Source organism: Dermacentor variabilis, chromosome 9, assembly GCF_050947875.1.
Source record: "Dermacentor variabilis isolate Ectoservices chromosome 9, ASM5094787v1, whole genome shotgun sequence".
In the NCBI taxonomy this organism is placed as follows: Eukaryota; Metazoa; Arthropoda; class Arachnida; order Ixodida; family Ixodidae; genus Dermacentor; species Dermacentor variabilis.
The window spans coordinates 10,745,510-10,761,847 of NC_134576.1; positions in this window are offsets into that span (position 1 = coordinate 10,745,510).

Sequence of the window (16,338 nt, forward strand, 5' to 3'; positions counted from 1 at the left end):
GAACACCTATAACTCTTAATCAGATATTTCTGAGCACATGCGAGAACTGATGACTTTTTAAAGCATGATTACACAAACAATGAAAGCTAAAAGGAAGAAAATAAATTTATGAAGACAACAGGAAAGAGAAAAGTTTAGTGCACCTCCAGGTTGTGTATGTACCATGACCTCTTCACCCCAGCTGTCATGTGTTTTCAAAACGTGCACATAGGCCTTATCTGGTATTGCATCATCTACGAGGACATCAATGTATTCATTGAATTCCTTGTCCAGCACCTGTCATATGAACCAGAACGAGGAAAGATAATGCAACATCAGCCATGGACTGAGCAGCTTAAGCATATATCACTTTGACATGCAATTTGCAAAACTGAGGTGGGAGATTTCTATGTAATGGGGATCTTTCCGGATTGCTCACATCTTACAAAGGCGCCTTGGCGCTCCCTAAAGGAACTGAACAAATAACGTAACAATGTTCAATCGCTAATAAGAAAAACGGAACTGCTCAACAGAAAGAGTAGCAATCGGCGAATCTCAAGTTAATAACTCTATTTGCTTCGTAAAGATGGGTTCATGCAAGGCACCATCATAACGAACACGCATTTTGAAGCAATGCCCTAAACATGTAAAATTACATAAGTCCAAGTGTAAAAAGTAAAACAGATGAACTTCACGGCAATAGCGTTTTCCTTGCATTTTACGCAAGAAGCTCCTTATGCTAATGTGCATGCTAACACAATATTGGCCATGGTGGAACTCGACCACACGTGGACTCCCTTCCTCTAACAAGGCTCGCGCTATAATAAGGCTGGGAATAGAGAAGTGTTGTGCCGGCAATCTAAAAATCACAGCGCAGCCCGTGGAATCAATGACCATGCCTGCCTCTGCGCGTCCTAAGTAGCCACTTAAATTTTCACGCCAATCGTACACCACGACGGTTGTCGAATGTACGCTCCTCCTTCAGGAAAGAACTCGGAGACAGAAATATAAGAGCGCGGAAACACACGCCACAGTAAGCTGACACACGCGCAGCGCTAAATTAAAACGGCATATATTTATTGCAGGAATACCAATGTCTGCACGCTAAGGTCGTACGTCCGTGCGATGTTATAGCTCGGTTTTCGTAAACGCCGAAGCGACCAGCCCAAATCGCTACTTTTCTGAGCATAAACGTTTTGAAAACAGCTCTTGTAACACATTTTACACTACCTCACAATCGCGAACCAACGAAGTGAGTCTTACCTGAAATCTGTCCTTGCTGAAGTCTATTTCCGCAGCAAGCAGGCTGCACCTCCTCGCGGAGTCTTTAAGACCGCGGAAATTTGGCTCGCTGAGCTTCAGTTTCCCTATGGGCCCATTGCTGCCCACTCTCAGAAAACAGGTGACTTCCACACCTCGTAGACGGCGCACCGAGATAGGCGCTTGAAGAACAGACCGGCGCACAGTTGGCGCGAATCGCAGTGCCCAAAACGAGCGCAGGCAAAGAAAGGCGCACACCGTCAATGGCACCGTGATGCCTCTGGAGCCGCGCACGCGCGCTACGATGGACTACGGATTTTCCTACGGCACAGTGGCGGCGTCAAAGCCAATCTGATAAAAGAACAGAGCCTAGCCGGCGTGGGGGTCGTCCCCGTTCATGTGACAGAAGGAAGATTTTTTATGTGAAACATTGAAATTTCAATATGAAGGAATAAAATATTGCAATATTAATACAGCAATCAGTGATTTTTTTTTCTTAGAACAGGCGTTTTGGAAAATAATGTTGATTCACAACTGTGGCTGTGCTAAAATAGCTCCGAATACCATGCTTTGCTTTAATCCCTGTGATGTCGCGTAGTGGCATCCAAAATCCAACGGCGCGCGCAACCTTTGGCGCACGGTGCTCCATCGCGGAGGCCACTTCTCGATGCCTGCGCTCTCCCGTGATCCGCGCGTCGAGGCACGCTATTCTTAAGAGACCTTAACGGTTTTAACGCAACTTAAGTTCAAGCCCATGCTTGACTGTAGGCTCCCTATGCTTGACTTGATCTGAGTGACGCCTGGCGTGAATGTGCCCAGGATGCTCATTGCGTATCCTCCGGCGCGTTCACGACAAGCGCCAATTAAATCAAATCAAGCGTGGGCTTTAGCTGCGTCCGAAGCGTGGAAAACTTACGCCGGTTGCTGCGCACTGCGTTGACACTCAGCAGAGGAGCGTGCTGTAACGAAGTTGTTGTCGCCCTAACCGCGGCTCATGAAGAGTGTGTTTTCTCCAGGAGAGGAGTGAAAATAGTTTAAGGTGAACGATACAGTCAGGCCGAGAGGTAATGGCCCTGGGTGACGTTGATATCCTATAGTGTGATTACATGACATGCTGAAACCACCGCGCTGGCACAAACCACTCCAAAAAGGGATCTTGCGGCTTTTTTACTCTGCTTGAAAAGTAAAATGGTGTTGAAGGTGCCAGAGCCCCCTAATTTCCGTAAGGGGCTTCTTTCGCACCCAATACCCCTTTTGCATCCCGAAAACAATAAAAAGGCGCGCTGAGGGTGCTCCGCTCAAGCGAACACCCATTCTGAATTTTTTTGGAAACATTGAGGGTGCAAAAAGGGCATTTCGATAACATATCCACCCACGAGGGTGTAATTTTTCTTAGAGTGTACCAGTGCACCGGATTTGCTTATGTTTATTGCATATAAACGGGAAAGCTAGTGTAGTGTCATTGTGTATTTTTTTTATTTGGGTGGTAAATTTTTTAATAAATCTTGTTGAAAATTGGAAATTTTACGTAAACACAACAATCAAGTTTACGACTCCATAGATGAGCAATGAGAAAATACATGGCACTTCCGTAAATTACATGTAATAGCGTACCTAAAGCGCACAATATTGATTTATTATACACGGCTGTCAAATTGACCACTAATATGCCGGTAGGACATTTGTAAAACCCTTGTAAACAATGTGACCATTTCACTTATGGTATAAATTGATATACGAAATTAGTTCGGCTACGATGCTTTAACGGATTCAGTTGACAATAGTACTGCGATATCTGTTATTAGTGCAGCGCTACAAATTTGGACTCCGTGCTTCCATTATCTTCAAGCTCACCAGTTTTTGAAAGTTCATTTCAGAAAAGTCCAGGCCTGAACAAAGATTCCGCATCCAACAGTCACTACAATATACCTTTATCTCAAAAATGCAACAAATTTCATTGAAATTGGCTCAGTGGTTACGTAAGAAAAGTGTGTCAGCGTTTTACATGTATTTTCATAGGCAGCATCAGTGCTGGGCCCTAGCCAGGGTGCAAGATACACACTCTTCAGGTGCCGACACTCGCGACAAACGATCCGCCTCCTAAAGGACACCAACGGCTCGCGTCCACGCAGTGGCAGCAGATACCGATCGGCGGGACGACATGAGTTAAAACGCAGGCTTGCGCATCTCACAACAGCGTCTCACAACAGCGGCACCCAGTCGAAGCGATGCCCCGCGCTTTCCCCTCACCGCGAGCCGCGCATACCTGAATGCGACAACTGGCGCGTCGCATCGCATCGCATCACATCAACTTTCTAGTGCAACGTGTCCATGTTGACGGGACTAATGCGCTAGCAAAGCACGTCAGATTAATGCGCCACACAGCGGTGGATTGAGGAGAGTATAACTCGACCGTTGCAGCGAATGTAAACGCGATCACTTCACATGAGGAATTCTAGGAAATTAAATTTGCTGCGTGTCTGCGGCGATTGCCGAGCTGTGGCGTTGCGTAGCACCGGACACGGCTGCAAGTGGTGCTTTGCCTTCGATGTGCGACACCACGTGCCGCCACCATCGAACCAGGGTTGATGTGCTACATGTAAACGCTGGCGCGTCGCGTCACTCGTGATGCGCTAGAAAATACGATGCGCTACTAGCCCCGTTTACATGAAGGTGACAGTGGCGCATCGCATTTCCAAGCGCATTTGCGAAAGGCGATGCGACGCCGTTTACATATAGCGCATTAACTCTCGCGAGAACGTAGTGCCACATGGGGTCGTATAGGAGAAGTGCAGCCGACTTCCGGTGTGACTGGTTTCCGGTGGTGGGCCGAGTGCATGTTGGTGGCTGAGTTATGGTGTACTGCAGTACACCATAAGTGCATGGAATAGAGTAGTGTGTCGTCCAGCGGTGAAAACGTGGCTCTGTTTGCGATGACGGCGGGAGTGCTGGAGCACGCCAGTCTACGGCAGCGCCATCTGTCGCAGCAGCCTGGAGTCCCCATTGCTGGCTAGAGGAAAACTAATGGTGCAACACAAGGCATCCGGGATTGGCAATTATGGTTGTCGCGGAGGTCATGCATGTACGTTTGGAGCTCTCCGATTGCTTGCTGTGGTCTTTCCTGCCGCGTTCGCACATCCTTCATGTGCACGGCAAGCGCTGGGTTAGCAAATGTACTTTGTGTGTGTGTGTGTGTGTGCGTGTGTGCGTGTGTGTGTGTGTGTGTGTGTGTGTGCGCGCGCGTGCGCGTGCGTTGAGGTTCCTGCATAACGCGGCTAATGTCGCATTCACGTAAACGCAGCGACGGGAGATAAAACCCATAAAACCGATTCCAAGGCAAATATACCTGGTAGCGAAGCATCCATAGAAGCCATGGAGTTACTATACTGGATCTAGAGAACAAGCCGCGTTTACATGAATGCGACAGTGTCGCATCGCATCGGATTTCTAGCGCATCGCATTCATGTAAGCAGCGGTAATGCGCTAGGAAGGCGCATCGCATTAATGCGCCAGGCGAGGGTAGATTTGCGAGCGCGAGTCGACTTTCGCGGAGCGTGCAAACACAGCATCGTCGCATTAGGAATTATGGGAAGGAATTAGCTGGGGGACTGCCCCGCTGGTGAAGCTACGAAACAGCAATGGCCGAAGCAGAAGCAAAATGGCGTCCGCCACGGCAACTTCGCTCGCTGCAGCGTGCTCTACGCGAAACTATTACTCGGCACTCAGCCAACAACGTGCACTCGGCCCACTACCGGAAACCAGTTACACTGAAAGTCGGCCGCACTTCCCATATACGACACCATGTGGCGCTACGTTCGTGCGAGAGTTAGTTAGGAGTCTTAAGAACGGCCCAGCTGAGGTGCAAGTGCTGCCAGCCAGTTGCGACAACGGCCGTCAACGCTTCCTGGAGTGCCGCCGCAAACCTATAGCCACGGCGTCACTAAGTCGTCATTGGGACTGAATGCGTTCGGCTGGCCAACTATTGTTACCGAACCCACCAACGCCGCCCTGTTCTGCTATGAGTGGGGGACTTGCCGCGGGAGCGTCGACGAAGGCCCCTTCCCACGCGCCGACCAAGACGCAGGACAATGGCTACCCGGGCGCGCTACCCGGGTCAGCTCCGAGTTCTACGAAGCCCCTCTGACGTCGGCTCCGGACCGTGCACACGCGCGTGTGTGTGCGTGTGTGTGTGTGTGTGTGTGTGTGTGTGTGTGTGTGTGTGTGTGTGCGTGCGTGCGTGCCTGCCTGCGTGCGAGCGTGTGCGTGCCTGTGTGTGTGTGTGTGTGTGTGTGTGTGTGTGTGTGTGTGTGTGTGTGTGCGCGCGCGCGCGCGCGTGTGTGTGTGTGTGTGTGTGTGTGTGTGTGTGTGTGTGTGCGTGCGTGCGTGCGTGCGTGCGCGCGCGTGCGTGCGTGCGTGTAAGCCGTCCCGGGGAGAGGCGGCGTGTTTACAATGACTGGACGAACGTTTCCATCCCCTTGCAATCAAGGGGGGACCGAGTGTTGATAAGCCGCTGTTGTGCGGATGCTCGACACACTTTTCTTAAGCAGTCATGTTGGACTGAGACACTCTCTGAAGCAGTCGTGTTAGACTGACGTACTTTCTCTCGCAGTCATGCTAGACTGATAAACTGCATGTAAATACTTTAAGTAAACCCATATTCCTCATTCTCCATGAGAAGCAGTCCTTCCCTTCATCAACGTCCTTAGCGTGGATAAGTTGGACGACGGCACGGGCCAGCTACCTTCTAATTCATGCCGGACTCCAATCTTGGGAACGGATCACGAGCGATGGGATTGAACCCCCAATCATAACAACTGGCTGACAGCGGTGAGATGGACTTTGTGACGTGGTGCTGTCTCTGCTGTGAGTGCTTGGTTCTTGCTTTGACTCTCTAGGCTTCATTTTGTGGTTGTCCTGATTAGAACCGTAGGGAAGCTAGATTGTTGAGTGTTAGCTAGGTTGTGTTTTCCTAGCTATATTTAGCGAGCAGGACCAAGGCAGTAAAGCAGCAATCATAGAGTTAAGGACACTACTGAGAGACGAATTGTTGATTGTTGGTGAGGAACTTGGCCTAGATGTACGCAAGGAAATGCTAAAATCGGAATTATTGGAGCTAGTTTCCGATCAGGCCAGTGAGGAAGAAATTGAAATGGGATTGGAACTTCTTAAAAAGAGAGAGAAACGGGAAAGAGAAAGAGAAGAACGGGACAGAGAAAAACAAGAGAGAGAGGAGCGCGATAAAGATCGCGAGTTAAGAAATATGCGACTTGAACTTGAAAGTAAACGTTTGGAGTTGTCTCAAGGAAGTGAAGGGGCTCTGGGACGCTCAAGTGAGGCAGAATCATACCGCATGGACAGGCTATTAAAGCGATTTGAGGTCGGGACCGACATAGGCTTGTTCCTAAGCAATTTTGAAAGGACTTGCGAGAAGATGAACTTCGGCCCGAGTACATGGCCACAGCGGTCGCTTTCTATGTTGCCGTGTGAGGTGGCGGAAGTAATCGCCAGACTGAGTGCACAGGATGCATGTGATTATGCAAAAGTTAAGGCTAGTCTCCTGAAGAAATTCCGCCTTTCAGACGAAGCTTTTCGGCAAAGGTTTAGGAGCACAGGCAAGAAAGATAGCGAGGAGTATCCGGAGTTTGCATACGGCTTAAAGGCCAACCTAGTCGAGTGGCTGAAAAGCGCGGAAGCGCACGACAGCATAGACATGATCATAGAATGATGTGTCTAGAGCAGTTTTGCAAAAGCATCCCCCAAGCGGTGAAACTGTGGGTGCAAGACAGAGGGAATGTAAACACTGTGGAAAGGGTGGCTGAATTAGCCGAAGAGTACGCAATGCGTAGAAAGTTGAACGCAGAGGACGGAAACTGGGATGGTCGAAATGGACCGCGGAAACCCTTTCCATTCAAAAAGGGTTCCCAGACTAGACGATCGGAGCCTGTAGAAGTGGAGTAAAAGCCCGCACAAGAGAGTGAGGAGAAACCTAACAGGGAAACCGCACAAAAGGAAAAGAAAAGAAAATTCGAATCTTTTAGGCCGATCCGCCGTTATAAATGCCACAAATTGGGACATATAGCTGTTAACTGCGGGACGCCCAGTGTAGTTTTTTTTCCTACGTAGAGGAAAAAGACAAGAATATGGAACTTTTGAGCCCATATCTTCACGACCTGCAAGTTAATGGCAAACCATGAGGAGTGCTAAGAGACAGTGCCGCCACGATGGACATTGTCCATCCGTCTTACGTGACGGTAGATGACTTCACCGGGGAATTAGCATGGATCAAACAGGTTGTAAAAGAACACACCGTGCGTCTGCCCATGGCCAAAGTAAAAATCAGTGGACCATTCGGGGACCTAGAGACTGAGGCTGCAGTTTCCAAATTATTATCATTGCAGTACCCTTACATCTTTTCGAATCGTTAGAATCAGTTACTGCGTGACAAAGGGCTTAAACTGTGAGAGGGCATAGTACAGACATTTACCCGAGGCCAAGCTCGTAAAATCGCGTCGCTTTCGGCTGAAAATACACAAGCTGCTCCAGCGGAAGCAGAAAAGAGGATAACTTCAATACCCCAGTCCGAGCTAGGCCCGAGGGACAGAAAAACAGTTGAGGAGAGCCTGCCAGCCGACCAGCTGAATGAGAGCGCATCCCTAGAGTGTCAAAGCTCAAGCCTGCAGGAAGAGCAAGCTGACGCAAACACAATTGAGACAGCGTCGTTATTATCACCGGCCTCAAAGAACTTTGATCAGCTCTTGCGTGTGGATACAGAGTCATTGGCAGCCGAGCAAAGGAATGATGCGAGCTTAGCTAAATTACATCACACAGCCAAAGAACGCATTGCTAGGCGCAATGTGACGATACATGAGAGAGGAGGATTGTTGTATCGGCACTACAGAAATCGAAAGGGTAGGATTTTAGATCAGTTAGTCGTACCTACTAAGTACAGGGAGGACCTTTTAAGTCTCTGTCACGGAAATGGGTGGTTCGGCCACCTAGGCATAAACAAATCCAAGGAAAGATTGCTTATGGAATACTACTGGCCTGGCTGTTTCAAAGAGGTAGAAAACTTTGTAGGATCATGCGACGCCTGCCAGCGCTCGGGTAAACCAGGAGAGACATGGAAAGCTCCACTAAAGTTAGTGCTATTAATAACAGAGCGTTTCAGACGACTTGTAATAGACACGGCAGGGCCTCTACCAAAAACAAAATCAGGTTACAGGTATTTGTTTACCATGCTGTGTCGGGCAACAAAGTTTCCAGAAGCAATCCCTCTGAAAGAGCTCAGCTCCACCGAAGTAGTAGACACGCTTTTGACAGTGTTTGCACGAGTTAGGTTTCCAGCCGGAATTCAGGCAGATCAAGGGTCAGTATTCACGAGCACACTGACTCCCACATTCTTGCAAAAGTGCGGGGTAAAGTTAATACACGGTTCTGTCTATCACCGTCAGTCAAACAGTGTAGAGAGGTGGCATTCAGTGCTTAAGCGAGTTTTGCGTGCGCTCTGTTACGAGCATAAAGAGGACTGGGAGAACTGTCTGCCGGCAACTTTGTTTGCTTTGCGAACGGTTCCACATGAAGCGACAGGGTTCTCGCCAGCAGAACTAGTGTATGGGAGGACACTCCGTTCTCCACTGAGAATGTTAAGAGAGATGTGGGAAGAAAGAGGAGAGAGTCCAACAGTGGTTGAAGACGTGCTAAATTTGCTAGAACGGCTAAGCGCAACCCACGAACTAGTCGGAAAGAACATGGGAGTAGCTCAAAAGAACGCCAAATTCTATTACGACAAGAATGCGAGGCTTCGTACGTTTAACGCCGGAGACCAGGTAATGATCCTCAAACCTTCAAGAAAGAACAAGCTTGAAGTTCACTGGGACGGGCCCGTTAAAGTATTGCACAAACTTTCAGATACTAACTATGCTCTGAAAATGCCCAGTTACAGGAAAGAGGTGAGGATATATCACTGCAATTTGATGAAGCCGTATATAGAGCGGAGCGGAGTCGTTAACTATATCATCAAAGAGCAGGATGGCACTAGTACCAAGTTTAAGGAGTATAGGGCGACCTCCAACTCGGACATCGGCCCAGAAGAAGTACTTAAACATTCGGTAAGCTCGCACGCTCTAAGACCCGAGCAGCTAGATAAGCTAAAAGAGGTGTTAGGGGAATATCTCGACTGATTCAGCGATCGGCCGGGTAGAACCGAACTAATAACGCATGAAATAGAGCTGACATTGACCGAACCAGTAAGATCAAAGCCTTACAGTGTGTCTCCAAGACAGAGAGAGATTATGAAGGCAGAGATACCACGCATGCTAGAGGAGGGAGTTATTGAGCGCGCTTAGAGTGACTACACGTCACCGCTAATACTAGTAGAAACCCATTGTGTCATTTTTTGCGCTATGAATCCAAGTCTGTATGAACCCTAACAAGGACCCTCTTCCGTGTGTTGACTGCAGGAAGTTAAATGCCATCACTAGGGATCAGATGTACCCGATACCCAACATTGAGGAACGAATTGAAACAGTTAGCGCTGCTAAATACATTTCAACTATAGATCTCTTGCGGGGGTACCGGCAATTTCCCCTTTCAGAAAGTGCCAGCCGCTATGCCGCATTCATCTCACCTGTAGGCACTTTTCGCCTTCTCGCACTCAGCTTCTGGCCGCGCCGTTTAGCTTCTCAAAGTTAATGGATATTGTCCTAAAAGACTTGCAGCAGTTCGCCTTGCCCTATCTTGATGATGTAGCAATTTTTTCGGACAGCTGGGAACAAGACGTATCGCACCTCAAACAGGTGTCCTCACGGTTGAGGGAAGCCGGCTTAACGATGAAGGCGGAAAAGTGTAGATTTGGTTGTTCACAGGTTACGTATCTGGGCCATGTTGTCGGCCAAGGCACGAGACGGCCGGCCGAGCTGAAAATAGCTACGATTGGACAATTTTCTCAGCCGCGCACGAAAACAGACCTTCGTTCATTTTTGGGACTTGTGGGGTACTATCAACGGTACATTCCGAATTACTCGCAAATGGCAAGTCCATTAATGGACGCCCTCCGAAAGGGAGCACCGAGTAGCATACACCGGAATAAGGACAAAGAGAAAGCTTTCCAAAGTTTGAAAACGCTATTGGTTTCTCGTCCTGTGCTTCGCGCGCCAGACTACACAAAGGAATTCATAGTTCAGTGCGACACAAGCGACAGACGTATGGGCGTGGTACTTAGGTCGGCGACGATAACGAGGAGCATCCTATCCTCTATGCCAGCCGTAAACTAAATGTAAGAGAGCAAGCCTACAGCGCTTCAGATAAGGAATGCGCTTGTTTAGTTTGGGCCACCCAGAGGTTGTCGTGTTACTTGTACGGAGCGAAGTTCATCTTCGAGACCGACCACTGTCCTCTGACGTGGCTCAATCAAATGTCACACAAACATGGCCGCTTGCTCCGATGGAGCCTCACTCTCCAAGAGTACAACTTCTCCGTTAGATATAAGAAGAGAAAATTGCATAGCAATGCGGATGGTTTGAGCAGGCTAATTTGAATTCTGCGTTTGAGGGTCCCGCCTAAATTTTAGGGTTATTATTTTTAATTTTGTTAAGCCAAGAAGATCCCCTCTCATTTAGCAGGATTCCCTCCATGATTGCTCCATTTGTCAGCACGAAATTACATCGTAAATTGGCATAGCGAAATGCAGCATTTTTTGTTTCTGCACTTATGTTTTTTTAAAGCCTAATGGGTCTAAAGTGAGAGCCAAGGTACGTCATCTCGGCGCAGAGCCGTGTTGTGGGGTTCATTTTGCAGTTGCCTGTCCTTGTTGGATGTTTTGGGGCGGTGACATCATTACTGTTACTGCGAACGAAGACATCACCCCCTGGCCACCAGCCGTTCTCTTCCTGCCCTGCGGTTATCAGCGCTGGACAGTCGAGACTTTCCGGGCCATGGAGGCGCTGTTAAGAACGGCCCAGCTGAGGTGCAAGTGTTGCCAGCCAGTTGCGACAACGGCGGTCAACGCTTCCTGGAGCGCCGCCGCAAACATCTAGCCTCGGCGTCACTAAGTCGCCATTGGGACTGAATGCGTTCGGCGTTCCTCGTTGGCGTTCCGTAATTCTCTCCGCACGGGCGCCGTATGTGCAGAAGCCGCTGTGCGCTTTTTTCGTTGCAGGGTGCTTTTCTCGTCGGGATAATAGAACATGTGGTGTTTTTTTTTTCAAGTACTGATACAGCTGTAGGGCCCTTGTAACCGACAAACGGAAGTCTCAGGAGAGCACTTGATATTATAATAAATTAGGTGGCGCAGGAACTCTTGGCCACCCAAGGGACAGTGGGGAGCTGAAAGCTCGAAGCAGAGCGGTACGTGGGTTGGGGCCGCCGAGACAGTTGTGCGCAGAGAGTGTTCGCACGGACAGCTCCCCTGGCGCGCGCAGCGGTGTCTCGCAAGATCGAGATACTTAAAGGCGCCTGCGCCCATGACTTTTTTTTGTCTCGGTGTAGTCAGCACGATTAAGCAGAATAATATGGAGGGCACCCGGTGCGGTCGCGAATGCGAGTCATGGCACATGTAGCTCGCGTCGCCGGGCGTATGTAGTAATATCAGAGTTAGTTCAATAAACTTTCTGCATAACAGGCTTTTTTATGGTACCTTAAAGTAATGTGTCTAGAGGACGGTGTTGGTAAGTTTTTTCGTACCGCCCCAATCCTATACCCCCCCACTACAAACACACACACATACCCCTCTTTTTTATATGTATGCATACAGTTCCTTCCCATGACGGATTGGCGAGTTCAGGTTGTGAACTTGTCAATAACTGTCATAGGAATTACTCTAATAAACACAATTCCACGATAGGATTGTTTACTTTCATTTTTTATTGTAACACTGAGGACTACATAGAACCTTATTTTGTATATGTGAGACAAGTACAGGCCTTTTGCAAATGTGCATATCACAGGCTTAATCCAATGTGCGATACACAGAAAGAGCAGCTGCTACAACATGAACTGCATTGAGGGCCACACAACACATACGTAAATAAAGGTGCAAAATATAGAGGGAAGTTCAAAATACGCTATGTAGCATTGCAAAGTATAACATATGTTGTATGTGTACACTAAATGTTAAAAAAAGCAATGCATCAATGTCCCGTTTGCCTTCAAGTTAATTATCAAGTTCAAGTTTACTGAAATTTATTTTGAGCATATGTACAACAGAAATCTATTGACACACCCTCAGTCAAGGTGGCTGTTCGAGGTGTGCTGGCTGCCTCAGTGTAAGAAAAAGAAAAATATTGGGTGAAAGTCGACACCAGTGCCACTGCTTCTTGACTATGCCCTGCACGTAACTCAGCGGCATCTTTGTTGATGGAGTCTGCGCAGGTGATCGGGCGTGGCGAGGCGTAGGAGTCATCCGAAGGAAAGAGTGCCGTTTAGATAGAGAAGTGGCTGTTCAGATTTCCTGTCGCTTTCCCTCAAATGTTTCCTTGGTGACTCGGGTGACATACCCGCAGTCAAGGTGGCTGTTCGAGATGTGCTCGCTGCCTAAACAAAAGAAAAACAAATCAATTAGATTAATTTCAATACCAGTGCTATTGCTCCTTGCCTCTTACCTGCATTTGCCTCCACGGCCTCTTGGCTTGCGAAGTCTGCATGAGGGAGCTGCTGTGGCTAGGCGCAGGCATTGTCTAAGCAAAAAGAAAAGGCCATTCAAATGGGGAATTATGGAAATAAATGCAGTTCTTGTGTCTGCTTTTTGCAATCTTTTTGCCTAAAAGATTTCGAACGTGTTGTACAAAATACACCAGCACTTTGACTGCTTTTGCTTTTTACCTGCAGGTGTTGCTGGGAGATATTTAGTATGGCTGCGTGCAGCATTGTAACGCTTGGTGGAGGCATTTGAAGTGGTAGCCAAAAATATAGACTCATCCATGTCTGCATGAATGCTTTCAATTTCTAAATGCAGTGGTAACTATCACTATTAGTGCAAGCCCTGCCTCCCCCCCCCCCATATATGCGGCAAGTGCCATAGCCTGAAGCTGAATTCTTCCTTTAGTGCTTCACAAGGAGGAGGAAAACCTTTATTTGCTCTAATTGACTGAGAAAGTAGCGGTGGCAGATGTGGTCAGCCGTCTTCACGGTCTTCTTCCCCATCTGCGCAGGGTCGACGCCCCTATTCCAGGGCACCGCTGAGGGTGGCTACTCGGTGAGCGTGCCTTACAAGTCCATTCTGGACTTTCGGGTCGCTACTGGAGAGCACCCTCTCCCACTGCTCCGCACTCGGGTCTTTTATTTGAAAGAATTGTTGATTGTGAACGCATCCCCATGTAATGTGATATAAGGTGGGCTTGACGCCGCACCAGCGGCAAATCTCTCTATACTGGGTGGGAAACATCTTGCTTAGTGTGTTTAGATTTGGGTATGTTCCTGTTTGCAGCCTCAACCAAGAGGTTGCTTCATGCTGATTTAGGCTGTTGTGGGGTGGAGGGCATTTGATTCGGACCCCCTTATAGTAATTCAGAACGTCAGAGTAACTTGGTTCGACTGGTATGGGTTCACTCAGGGTCGGTGCTTGTGGCCGCTCGGTTGGTGTGCTCTCGAGCTACCTTGTCCGCCCTTAGGTTCCCTTCTCTTCCAGCGTGTCACGGTACCCAGGAAATCGTATGCCTGACTTTGTTGTTAGCCCTGCAGGAGCGGAGGATGTAAAGCGCTCTGCGTCCTATTTTGCCGTTCATGTAATTCCGACACGTTGCTTGCGAGTCGGTGAGTATTATTAAGGACCTTTCGGATCGGTAGCCCTCCACTGCCGCTAGAGGTACGGCTATTTCCTCTACGGCTATTTCCTCAGCTTCCGTTACCGAGCAGTCCTTAATTGACGCACTGCTGATCTCTTTGCAGCCCCGGCTTATTGCTATCGCATCTGCTTTTACTACGTTTGTTCCTCTTTGATTGGCGTATACTCCAGAATCTGTGTATACTGTTGTGTTTTTTGTGGCCAGGTACTTTACGACTTATTTTGCCCTTGCGTCCCTTCGCGTTCCAAGGATTCGCGTTCCACATTCCAAGGATCCTGATTTGTTGGCTTTCCAGTATCGGCTGCCCCTTTAGCCGCATGTTATGGGGTTTTTTTTTCCTTTTCTTGCCCCGTGGAATTCTCAGGAGCTCGGATTTCTCCCTTGAGCACTCATGGCCTCTTTCTCCGACGTATTCTTCCACGCAAGTGGCTGCTTCTTGCAGATAGCTTTCTTTTTGGCACAGCTAGCCTTTAGTGGCCCAGATGGTGATGTCATCTTTCATACATGGCGTGTTGTATGGCTTCAATTTTGCTTAGTTTCTGCCCTAGGGAAATCCTAGCAATGTTAAAGAGTATCAGGGAAATTACTGAACCTTGGGGTGTCCCCTTGTTGGGTGTGGCGAATTTTTGCGATGGAATCTCTCCCAAACCTATTGTTGCTGTTCTATTGGAGAGGCAGGCTTTGACGTATCCATGTACTTTCTTCCCGCAATCTACGCTGTTAAGTTCAGGACAACATTCATTAGGGCCAGTGACGAGTGCTGTCTTCCGTTCTAAAGCTTTTTGCCTGGTTTGGGGATCCTTCCTAATTCAACTACGCTGTTAAGAGGAAGCTTTAGCTCGGGTGCTCCTAACTAAATACATGTAAAAGTAGAATTCGTTTTTCTCGGCAACCACTGCACCAAATTTGGCGAGGTTTGTTGCATTTAAAAGAACAACTTGAAATCTAGTGACGGTTGGTCTCAAATTTTTTATTTAGGTCGTCAATTTTTTACTAAAGATTGGCAAAAATCGAACATTTTCGAAAAGAAGAAACTATCAAGCTTACAACTCTGTAACTCAGCAATGAAAAACGATACCACGATTCTGTGTATTTCATTTAATAGTACATCTAAAGCGGACAAAATTGATATGTCATAAATTAATCTAAAGAAATCTATTAATATGTAAATACAGCTTTTGCAGAACCCTTGTACACAACGTAACAAATTAACTTAAGATATAAATTGACGTATAGAATTTGTCCGCTTTCAATTATCTAACGGATGCCGTTTACAGAATCGCTATATCTGTTCTTAATGCAGAGCTATTAATTTCTAAACTTTGTGCGTCTATCTTTTGCGAACTTTCCAAATTTTGAAAATTCTTTTCACAAAATCCATGGGCTAAATCGAAATTCCGCTTCCATCAGTCGCTAGAATTGAACTTTCGGTCTCAAATGCAATGAATTTCACTAAAATCGGTCCTGGGGTTATCTCAGAAAAGCGTTCCTGCGTTTTACATGCATTTGAATAGGCCGCGTCGGAGTTGGGCCCGAGCTAAAGCTTCCTCTTAAGCCTTCCAGGATTGCCGTGTGGCTGACATTATCAAAAGCTCCTTTTATGTCTAGTGCCATTAAAACGTGTTCTGCGTTGTATGGGATATTACTGAGAACATCATGTTTAATTTGGAGAAGGACATTCTGTGTCGATAGCTTTGTTCGGAAGCCAAACCTACTATGGGGGTATAGCTCGATTTCCTCCATGTAATATTGTAGGTTTTTTTTTTTTTGTTACTATCCTCTCATATAGTTTGCCTAAGCACGATGTGAGCGAGATTGGTCTTATGTTTGTTACCTGTAACTTTTTGCCTGGTTTGGGGATCATTAAAACCTGGGTGTGTTTCCATTCCTCTGGTACCGTTTCTGCAGCCCAGTGTTGGTTGAGGGAGGTGGTGAGTTGTTCCACTAGTTCGGCCCCAAGGTTTCGAATAAGTAAATTTCTGATTTTGTCCGCGCCCACTGCTGTATTCTTTTTTGCGCTTCTTATGGCCGCGTACACCTCTTCTTTTGTGATTGGCCTGTCCAGCATCTTGTTTCCTTTCCCTTTGTATTGTTCTGTGTAGGCCGCGTGGTTGTCATGTCCGAAACATTTGACTCTCACCTGCTCTAGCAGTTCAGAGTCCGGTCCCTCGAATTGGTGTACCAGGCGTTGTATGCCCTTATTGCTCTCAGATTTTTTTTTTTTTTGGTTCCAGAAGCGCCTTTAGTATGTGCCATGTTTCTGCCGTGCTAAGGGTTCCGTTTAGGGACTCGCTAAAGTGTTGCCAGTTCTGCCTAGTCA